At 36.9% G+C, this 12,038-nt stretch overlaps 1 long non-coding RNA gene and 1 other non-coding gene across 2 annotated transcripts; both read right to left on the bottom strand.

The window, feature by feature from the left end:
• Positions 1–1,666: 1,666 nt before the first annotated feature.
• Positions 1,667–2,722, bottom strand: LOC143851511 (uncharacterized). The gene is made up of 2 exons (XR_013236368.1): positions 2,418–2,722; positions 1,667–2,238 (listed from the first exon to the last, which is right to left on the bottom strand). It is a non-coding gene; the product is annotated as an uncharacterized LOC143851511 (long non-coding RNA).
• An 8,545-nt stretch (positions 2,723–11,267) lies between these two features.
• Positions 11,268–11,355, bottom strand: LOC143852076 (small nucleolar RNA SNORD34). The gene has a single exon (XR_013236655.1). It is a non-coding gene; the product is annotated as a small nucleolar RNA SNORD34 (small nucleolar RNA).
• Positions 11,356–12,038: the final 683 nt, after the last annotated feature.

Genomic DNA, 12,038 nt, shown 5'->3' on the forward strand with positions numbered 1-12,038 from the left:
CAGTTCCCAAGAAGCAATTACATGACAATTAAATGCTAAAAGACAAGATACATGAGCGTATGTATCAAAACAGAGTTGTGCTAAAATCATTTCCCTCAATTTATCCTTCCATAAACTTGCTATCCTCTATGCATTTTGACCTCTTATATTAGATAAAATATTTTTTTTCGAATGGTATTTTGGTTAAAATTTTTCAAGAATAAAATCAGTGAACAACAGATAAGATTAATTCGAAATAAAACTTTTTGAGCACGATAACCAATCCTTTTAACAGCTTGTCCATGGATTTCTATCCCCATCATGAACAGCCCCGCTATATCGTGTAATTTCAAGAACAAATTGTATAAAATGACGTTGCAAATATCCAATAGGGAAATGATATTTCACTCCCTATCTCAGCATTACCCCCATTTGGTTGCCTTTTCTTGAAAATGACTATGAAAACACAACAGAAGAAATGGAAATGCAGCCATCTTTCGAAAAAATTAAGACAAAAAAGAGGGTGGAAATGATGTAAAAGAGGATGGAAATATCATTTCCCTTTCCAACATAAATATGTAATGGTTGAGAATAGTTCTGGCAGAACATGTTTTTAAGGCAGGGGGTTTCTCTATCGACATCCAAAGACCAAAAATACATTCAAATAGATGTTAGGATTGTATGATTGGTGTATTTTTTTGGGCATTGGGTCACACCCTCCCTCTTACGCCTCCTCCTCTCCTTGATATTGTATCTTCGGATAGTAGAGAGTCATGCTATTTCAGATTGTAATTGTTATTCTTTATAAATAAACCGGTAGGTTCTCCTAAACCCCAGCTTACCTACCAGAAAATAAGGGCCGCACCCTTTATCGGTCCGAACCTTTCATTTGGTAGATCTTGCTTTGGATATCCTATGGATCAAAAATCACACCAACCAATAAATACTAACATCCAATGATGTGTATTTTTTGCCATTGAATGTCAACCTTAGCCTACATGTAGTTTTCAACTGCCCATGGTCAATTACAATATCACACAATGTTCAATGTTCGGATTATATGATTGGTGCCATTTTTGGGCCATAGAAGATTGATCTGAACTATCAAGTGGACAGTTCAAATCAATTATACGCCGGACCCATTAGTGGGCACACCTCATTGTATAACAACAAGGTAGCTCTGAACTTTTAGCATTCCTCTTTGATTGTGTAGCTTGTAATATACTAGGTATTTCAAATCTGCAAGCTAATTTGTATGTTTGGAAAGTAAATGGTTTTAAGGAGAGGACACCACTAATTTTCTAGAAGGAAAGTTGCACAAGACTGAAATATAGAACCCCTATTTTTCTGGTAGGTAAGCTGGGATATAGAAGCATGGTTTCTTGTATACTACGGTGGTTTTGTTAAGTCAAGGGGGTAGTAGTACCTCATTCCATCTTGTATATCCTTGCCCTATACGACGTTATGTCAATTGCAGAGCGAGAGAGACTAATAAATGTCATTGTCTTAGACTATAACAACCAATTGGATATAGAAGTTCCACCAAATGGAGCATTATTGTATGGAATATCAAGAAACATTGAAATATGATTCACTCTGGAGTCTTGACTCTTGAAAATATCCAATGGAAATAAAACACATAAACACAATACAACACTCATCAAAGTACAGAGCATGGAAGACAGGGTAACATGTCACAAAGAACAAGTAGATAAACCAATGGAATTAAAACAAACACATCACATTAAACCAGGCCCCCAAACCATTACATTCATAAAAAAGAAAAAACATAGAACAAGTCCCTAAAACATTTGGGGCATTACTAACATGCAGATAAACTCATCTAAGCACAGAGCTTGGGAGATAAAAAGAGGATGATATTTGTAATGTAATCAATGGAAATGGCTGTGATGGTGGTGGTGTCTGTGCTCATCCAATCCAAAGCATTGCAAGAAAGGGTAGCAAGCCACAAAGAAGCATCTCCCAATTCCTCTAAATAGAGAGGCAACCAGAAAACAAGGGCAACAACAACAAGCCAAAAAAGGATCATCATAAGGGCTTTCACTTCCATGGTGATGATGATGGTGGTGGTGGTCATGGTGACCCATATCCCTTCCTTTCAACTAATTACAAAATATAACAAAAGACCCACCAACCCAATATCAAATTAGAGCAAAACCCTTTAACTTGAATCACTTTAATCAGAGGATACTGTGGTCCTGATCACAGATCCAAAGCCAATCTCCTTGAATACCTTCCCTAATATCAATCTGACAAATTAGTAAATTCCAATGAGTAAATACAAGCTTAAAAAATACCCAAAAAAACCATTCAAAAAACCAGTATTGGGGAAAATGGATGTAAGTCCAATGATGCCAAAGGATTCTGATCAAGAAAAGAAAGAGAAGATTAAAATAAAGCAAAACTTCAAATGATACCTTGTGTTACTGGCGCCAAAAACCTTGTGTTGAAGGCAAGACCAGCACAAATACTCACCAACAGGCAACAACAGCCTAAAATACTAATCAGAAGACAACCCAGTTTGGCTTTGACGTTTGTGTTTTGAGAGAAATTTATATGGATCCGTCCAAAAGAATAAGAGTGGGTTTCCTTGTTAGAGATGGGATCTATACAAAAATAGGAAGCTAGGGTGGTAAACGCGTTGATGACGTGTATTTTGTGCGTGTACTAGAAAAACGGGATGATGTGGGCATAAGTCTGAGCAACTGTCACTGATCCCCTCTTGATCTGATGATTCTCTTCCTAAATCTAAATGAGGCTTTATTGATCAAGGGCCTTGATTTACCTTGTAGACAGAGGGAGGGGTGTCATTACCAATATATATATATATACTAGTAAATCACCCCGCGCGATGCGCGGGTGAGAAAAAAAACTTAATTGTTATAAAACGACATCTTAGTAGTTATTTAACAAAAAAAATGTAATGCATTGATTATAATTATTTCAATCAGAAGTTAGTTTTGATTAAGAGAAGTTAAAAGGGAGCAAGGGACATGATTACAATGGTAATACAAAACTAACACAATGAGTGGGATTGGAAATATCCCTCTAAATCTTCGAAAGAAATTTTTTACCTATTTACATTGTGGCTATCAAATGGACGGTTTGGATCATCCAATAGTGGGGGTTGGATAGTGTTTTTACATTGTCGCCATCGAATGGACGGTTTGGATCATCCTATGGTGTGGGCTGTATAGTCCATTTTGAAAAATAGGGGTGAATCTTGTAGTAGAACTGTAGAAGGGGGTGAATTTATCACCGGGAAATGGCATACATTTATATGAAGTGGGCCCCACAGAGCATCCATAACGTGGGAGATATGCTGGCCATCAAATAGACTGTTTGGATCATCCAATAGTGGGGCTGGATAATGGTTTTAGCCATCAAATGGACGGTTTGGATCATCCTATGGTGTGGGCTAACAGCCACAAATGTTGACTTTTGATCCACATAACATTTGGGATGTACTAGCGTCCAATGCTACAGGCATTTCGCGGATGATTTGTTGCAACTGGCAGCAGCCACCACGTGAATGAAGAGAAAATCTGCAACAGAACATCTGCGACATGTCTTCTAAGATGGATGCCAGCAAATCCCTAAACATTTTAATCTTCCACGTGTCAAGCTATTGGTTTTTTCAACAAAGTAAAAAAAAAATCTGAATTTCCGTATCTTATTATATATATATATATATATATATATATATATATATATATATATATATATATATATATATATATATATATATATATATGAGCAAAGTGTTCCTGCGCAGCTGCTCAGTTAGCTTAACTGAGCAGCTGCCCCAAAAAATTCATGTGGCCCCATTTGAAGCAGATGGAGTTTCATTATTAGCTAACCTTCATTTCATGTCTATGTATGGTTTAGTTTTTATTTTGAATGTGTGTGGATCGATCAAACAAATTTCATATCAATTAGGACAGAAAACAAGAACTTTCTGAAATGCTAATTTCTCCGTCTAGCCAATAAGAGAAACATCTGTACAATCGTCCGCACCTTATCCAATCAATTATTGATACTGATTGGATGACTAAAGACCAATTGGTCGTTCCCTAGATAATTGGATGAGTGATAATTCCATCGGACTACTAGAAAATTTGGACGATCAGAACCCAAGTCTAATTGTTTTTTCTATTTTTTTGGAGTGATCTGATGTTGGTCTAAATTGGTGGCAACTGGCTCAAATTCAAAAATTGAGATTAACAAATTTGATTGAAAATGTAGTTTCTCTCTATAGCAAAAAAGAGTGAAGGATGTCCTAGTTTAACAGGGTCTTTCTATGACAGTGAAAAGGAAATGATAAGAATACGAAGAAGTTGCACGATAACAATTGGGAAAACTGAGATCCAGGGTCAGTGAGAAAGATATGGAATTTTATTGTGGTAAGAAATTTGACCATTTGAAGCAGCAATGTACAGAACATGCTGAAAAAGGGAATGTCAATGGTTTTGAAAATACTACAGTAGTAATGGAGGTGAGCAAAACAAGGTGGTTGGAGATGTTCTCTTAGTCTGGACAGGTATCAATATTACTTCTCATAATGAGTAGATATTAGACTGACAATGTTATATTCGTCTATGCTCTAGAAGAGAATACCTTGATACATTACAGGAGGAAGGGCAGAAAAAATGTCCATATGTGATGGGTTGACATGTGACGTCACATTACTCGGGACGGTGAAGATCGAAATGTTCAATAGAGTAGTGCACATTTTCGGTGTTGTGATGTTCAGAGGAATTTGATGTCCCTTTCCAGGTTAGATTCTAGTGTTGCAAGCATGGTTTTAAATTTCGACCGAAATCCGAGATTTTCGGTGGAGATCGAAACCGAAATTTTCTGAAATTCGAAGCTTAAAACCAAATTTCGGATTTCGGTGGGGTCCGAAATAGGTACCGAAACCGAAATTTAAAACCTTGGTTGCAAGTACTCAACTAAAGTTGGAACCTTAAAAATGACATACAGTTGGTTGCTATTTCTAATGAAGGGAAATAAGTGTAGTGGATTATATCCGTGAAGTATGAAATATGGTGGCTAAAAGTATTCCTATGGCCTCAACAGTTGATTTGAAATGGAGTGCACAGAGTGCGGCAGAGGTAAATGCGACATAAATGTGATAGGTTTTTAGGGTGCATAAGATTGTAAGAGGCTAGTTCTTGTGATGAGATTGGACAATTCGAGATATCTCCAGAGTTGACTAGTTGAGTTAACTCAGACAGCTATACATATGCATCGGCCATGTTCCTCGAATTATATAGATTCAGTGAGAATGATTCTATGGTGTGGGTAGCTATTATTTCACAAGCCCAATGAGGGACACGTGTTTACGATGACAGCAGATTGCTAGAGTGCAAACAAAAATCTTCAGGCCTTTCGAATTATTATTTTATGATCCCATAAATCTTATCAAAAGTCTTTTGTCCACTAAATATGTATTTTTGGCCACTTTACCCTTAATAGCAGGGAATGTTGGATCATCTAGGAGTGCGGTTATGTGAGGGTGATCCCCCTCCTATTGGAACCACTAAACTATGGGCCCCATCAATGGATGTGCCACTGTCCAAACATCATCCATCTGAATGACCCCAATCATCCAATCAACAAACCCTTACATGTTAGATGAATGTAATAGAGAAAAAGTAAGAGAAGCTATAGAGGATTGGTTATTGTAGACCTAAATCTTATAGATGGGATGTCCTTTCGCCAAAAGCTCCAAAAAGCTCCGATGGATTGTGTTAGGCTAGGCCCGTTAAACATGTCCCATGCTATGTTGGGTCCCACCTAGTCACTTACCTAGGGAAGCCCCCACTCAGGCCGTAACAGTTCGCCCCTTGCAAGCTAAACATAGAACATATCATTCACCTGTATAGACCTATACATTTAGCGACTGATACACTTGGTTCTTGAACCCGTAGATTACCATAAAGAATAATTTCCAACTGGGTCTCCTCCATAATCTCAATTACAGATTATTTTAAGATAAAAAAACCTACAGTTCTAGTAATGATCATGGTTTTCAACGGCCATGTTGTACATGGTGATGTTCTTGTGGATAATTGTAAGCCCAAGGGTTCCCCATGGGTTCATTCAATCATCTTGTTTTGATGATTAATAAACGCAAATTGATTAGTCGTTTATGGATTAATTGTTTGCCTTGAGTGTTGTGCTATACACAGGGAATTCATATGTCAATCCATGCTAGCACACACCATTGTTGGCCTATGCTTAAAGATGAACCAAACACAATGGCAAAGGAGCTTGGAACATACTTGGACCAATCACACCTTGGAGGACCAAGGAGAAGTTCCACACAACCATATCAAAGCATTGAACAAGCAAAGGAAGATCAATGAAGGCCAAAGCTTGTGGATCAACAACTTGCAAATGAGCTTGAACCAAATGGTGGCATCATCCTTTGAAGGTGTCAAGCAAAGAAGCTCAACCTTGAAGATCCCAAAGCAAGCCATGCACTCAAAGAGAAGATCAAGCAATGGCTACCTCAAGAGTTCATTCAAGAGAGTGGTAAAAATGGTAGATTGTATCACCTATCTCTCTTGTGTTTTCTCTTATCAAAGCACATCTTAAAACCCCTAAAATATGTTTTTCAAAGAGACTAACACACCCTTTAAGGACTTAAATGGATAAGTGAATGGCCATGGTGGTGTACCAACATGTTGGGACCCATATGGCATTCAACACAAGAAAGAACAAAACAGAGTTCCGAAGCAACAACCTGGACCAGCAACTAAATCCTATCAAAACTTATTTAAAACATTTTCAAATATTTTTGAAAATATTTTTAACAGATAGTTCTCATTTTTCTCATATCCGTAGAGTATAAGAACATCGAAATCTGACGAGAAATGAGGGAGATATGAATTTTTCAAATGAAACACTGTTTACTGGAAATCCAGGCTCGGAACTCCGAGAATTATTCTCGGAGCTCCGAGCTCGGAACTCCGAGACCATTCTCGGAGCTCCGAGAAATGGTCCAGGTTCTAAAAATAAAGACTCTGTTTGGATTCTCGGAACTCCGAGAATTTTGCTCGGAACTCCGAGAATTTGCTCGGAACTCCGAGAACACTATGAATTCAAAAAAATATAGCCGTTGTTGTACAACGGCTAGTTGATTTTTTGACCCAGTTTTGACTGTTTTGCCCCCCAAACGGTCACATGGAGTTGGAACACCATATATACCCATCTAATGGGTCTAAAACAAGAGAGGAACATTGTCCAACTTCAACAAACTATAGAAAATCATTTGTGAACTATTTTTGGTTAAATTCTCTCACCAACCAAACTCTTTGTGCCTTGATTTGAGAAAATCTTTTGAGATTGGTTTAGGCTTAAACTTGTTTATTCTTGAGAGCATCCTTGGAGCTTCAACTTGCATTGTAGCCTACATAGAGGCAAAGCTTTTATCTTCTTCTTTATTCGATCGGTGGCAAGGGCATCCGTGTTTAATTCCCTTGGGAGAAAGCGCTTAGAACTCGGCGGAGAAGGAGAGTCATTGTAAAGGTGGAAGGGCATCCTTATCTAATTCCCTTGGAGTGTAAAAGCCTCGGAGCCGGGCGTCGTGGAGGTCTCAATAGTGAAAATCCTCAAGTGCGACCTTGAGTAGAGTGGAGTAGGCCGTTTGCCGAACCACTATAAATCTTTGTGTCACTTGTGTTGGTATTTCTCTATCTTTCTCTCCCTCTCACTTTCTTATTTATTTGTGCTTGCATTCTTACATATTTGGAATTGAGTGAGTAGTTAGCATTTTGGTTTTGATTGAATATTGGTACCTTGCTAACTAGGCTATAAATCACCAAATTAAGTTTGCTAATCAACAAGGATTTTTGAACTTATATTAATTTGTAATATTGTTTAAGTTCAACTATTTCAAACTTAATTAAACAAGGGATAAGTCTTGGGTGAAATTTTAGTAAAAGTTTTCAAAATGTAAAATTTTTATAAACATCCTATTCACCCCCCCTCTAGGTTGCCAAACCAAGTCACTACTTGGATTTCAATAATATTTTATATTTTACAAAAAAACATGTCCATTTATATTTCTACATATGTTGTAATTTGATATGCTGAATGCAGTGTATGATTTTGTTTATCTATTCCAAGAAAATCAATATTTTATCAGTCTCATGGATGGATTCATGAAACAAATGCACAAATTGATTTGTTAAAAGAAGATAAGAAAGTCCATGAAGGAATTTTCATATATGTGCCAAGATATAGAACGAATGTCTTGGATACATGATTAAGATTCTCAATCGACTTTATTCCCTCTTTAGGGATAGAAGCTACCTCTCAAGGTTATCTAAGAGTCAACCAATTGGGCCACTGAACTATATTATGTATTTATTAGTTGTATCAACTCGACCCCACATAGCATTCAACTTTCTAAAAGAACTCTTTCTTAATTGAACTACATGCATGGGCTTGCAGCTTCTAATCTATATGACCCTGTTGAGTCTCTGAGAGACAACAAAAGCTATATAAAGAAGCAAATTTCCCTTGGTGTTTTTACTTTCTAATTCACTAATTTTTGTTTTGCTAACCATTGTATAAATATGATCAATATATCAGTAAATTCACTTATAATTAGTAGAGCTACATAGTTGTATAATTGTCGAATATAATCCCCCTTCGTTGGTTCGATGACAACTTGCCACGTTGTAAAATCACATTCGATTCGCGTCACCAAAGAAACTGTGCAACTACTGAAAATTCTAGAAATTTTAAAGCTAACTGCCGCATGAACATAATGAAAGCTCAATTAAATCAACTTTCGTTCGATGAAATTATTAGCTTAATAATCATCGACAAAAGATCAGAAAACCCTTCTTGAGAGTTAAGCACATGACTAAAAACTATACGATCTTATCTTCAAAATCATGGCTGGTTGACATTCTGGAACATGAACAATTGGCAAACAAGAGGAACATATTCTTTATCTTATCTTTAGTGGTAGAACTGTTAAAGATCTTAGTGACCCCGCATGCATTAGTCTATATAACCATTAGAGTCCATCTGGTATTAGCATGGAAGAATAAGCAAATGAAACTTTAAAGCTGAAAGGAGACTACTTTCTTCCAAGGCATCTATCATTCACTCTCCCTCAATGGCTTTCAACTACCAGTGTTGGGCACTAGAGGTAGAGTAGATGAAAGCTGCCTTGTTCTTTCTTGTCCTGATCATTGCAGGTAATTAAACTCACTTAATAGTTTTACTCAATTTTTCCAATCAGGTACTTTCTCAACTCCAATTTCATTATGGTTATACATATGTTTATAGTTTAACAAAGTTGATATCACCTTATTCTCTCATCCTTCCTTTTGATCATGAAACAAATATCTCCTCCCATTTGTACGCCATTAGAATTTTTTCGTTGGCTACAAAATATTCAAAATTCGGTGCACTTTTTAAATAAAGAGATGGTTTGGTACGAGTTTAATTGGTGGAAATATCCTTACCCAACTTTCTATTTTCACTTGTAGTTAAGAGGAGGGTTTATTCTCTGATCCATGTCTTTATTTTCTTCGAGAATTCAAGTGTTGCAAGTTCGAAATCTAATGGGACTGTTCAACATTAAAAAAAAAAAAAAAAGGATAGCAAGCCAGGGATTAATAATATAGGGAAATGATTTCAACACAAACATGTTTTGATACAAGACGCTCATGTTTCTTGTATTTTAGTATTTAAAGAGCTGTAAAAGCGTTTGTACAGTTCCCAAGAAGCAATTACATGACAGTTAAATGCTAAAAGACAAGATACACGAGCGTATGTATCAAAACATAGTTGTGCTAAAATCATTTCCATTAATTCATCCTTCCATAAACTTGCTATCCCCATCGGGTGGGTCATTTCAAGAACAAATTGTATAAATGACGTTGCAAATATCCAATAGGGAAATGATATTTCACTCCCTATCTCAGCATTACCCCCATTTGGTTGCCTTTTCTTGAAAATGACTATGAAAACACAACAGAAGAAGTGGAAATGCAGCCATCTTTCGAAAAAATTAAGACAAAAAAGAGGGTGGAAATGATGGAAAAGAGGATGGAAATATCACTGATCCCATCTTGATCTGATGATTCTCTTCCTAAATCTAAATGACGCTTTATTGATCAAGGGCCTTGATCATCCAATCAAGGTGTTCTCACCATCATATGGCCATTCTTATGTTCAACAGATAGATACACGGATCCAATAACAAACACATGTGGCACAAGAGGGGATCTCCAATATTAGTGTCCTTTTACCTTGAGATATTTGAGGGAAATCAATCTTTCTTTTTCAAGTTGTGGTTAAAGTAACAAATATTATCAGCGTTTTAAGTTCATATCTTCATATATTCTCTGCTTTCTTAACCCTTGTTTTCTGAAAGCAGGATTTGGCCCTTGATTGCCCATTTTTAATTCCAGGATGGGTTGTTTTGGATAATTCCTGTCCCAAATGTTTTTATTCCTGAAAGATGTTGTATTAAAAAATGAGAATAAGTGGAATTCTAGCTTTTGTTAGGAATTGCCTCATCTTTATGTTTTTCAAGATAAAGTGCTTTTCTGAATACACTACTTACTTTTGTGCGACAGACAATGGATAACTATCCATAGGCATCTATCTTGCAATCGGATGGTCAGCGTGTATCCATAATTCAAATCTATGATTGGAATTCTGAAGATTTTGGCCATTTGTGGCTAATTTGGTGAGTCGACTCGGGTCGATTACCTGATTTGTGCATGCCCATCTTATGGTGGGACCCACCAATGTACAGTTAATATTTGGGCCCCACCATTGCATGCCCATCTATAATATTTGAAAAAGGGTTACGCTTAAACCAACATTGTCACCTTCCATCCACATAAGATCCAAAATTCAAACTCAGGAAATGTAAAATAGTAAGTAATATTGTAGCTTTACATAGAAATGGTCAGGCAAAATCACAGGCTTTTGAGGAAAAACACTAGAAAACTAGAGCAACTATATAGGGTTTTAAAGACATTTGAAGATAATAAAACCATGTTACCCAATCATGTCCCAGCCTTACGACGTCCAACACGAGCCACAAAACCAGCCTTGATAGCTGCAACAGACCGCGAGCAACCACACTGAAAAACAAAGAAAATAACATGAGAGAGAGACCAACAAAGGAACAGGTTAGATCATCTCAATAGGTAGGCCTCTCTCTTCTGTGGGCAGGTATTAACACCGATTTACACTGCCATGTATCATATAAAATCTCTTGTAAAAGAGGCCACAGAATGAATGCAGATTCTTATCACGGATGAGAGAATCAAACAATGTAGGCCATTTTTGAAATAATCATCACAGGCCTCATCAAAAGAACAGAAATAATGGCAAAACAAAACTCATAAAGGCAAGTATCTAACTCAAGATAAAATCAGCAGTTACCCAATTCCCTTTATTCAAATATAAAAAAGGACTAACTTTTTTTTTTGGAAAGAGACCAACATAGAAATGATGGCAATAAGATTTAGTATAGTGGACCATTCAAAAAAAAAAGAGAGATTTAGTATAGTGTAAAGAGCAAAGCTAAGTAATACCTGTTCGCATCGGAGAAAGAACAGGTTGTTCTCCTTTGAAATTATAGTGTCTGGACTTTTACAGCCATTGCATATGACATACTCGTCTGGAAAGATAACAAGAAATGTCACCGCTCAATAAAAACACATGGACGAGATGTCTTTGGAAGGAAAGAAATTTTAGGATCTTTGAGGGTTAGGCGAAGTCTCCGTATTTTCTGTACATGAGCATTATCGCCTTGGTGATTTCATGGACGAGATGTCTTCCATCATTTCAATTTGTTTCGGCTTTTGACCTTTGGAAAGGTTGGAGGGAAGTGTGTTTTAGTAGTGACAGATTGCCTAGCATAATCCAAAGATAGGAACCTGCCTCCTCTTGGTATGTTCAAACTTAATTTTGATGGTGCTTCTTTTGGTAATCCCGGGCCGGCCGGGGTGGGAGGGTTATGCCGTAATGGTGAGGGTGTTGTTCAATGG

Source organism: Tasmannia lanceolata, unplaced genomic scaffold, assembly GCF_043159265.1.
Source record: "Tasmannia lanceolata isolate RefF3 unplaced genomic scaffold, GAP_Taslan_0.1 ptg000018l, whole genome shotgun sequence".
In the NCBI taxonomy this organism is placed as follows: domain Eukaryota; kingdom Viridiplantae; phylum Streptophyta; class Magnoliopsida; order Canellales; family Winteraceae; genus Tasmannia; species Tasmannia lanceolata.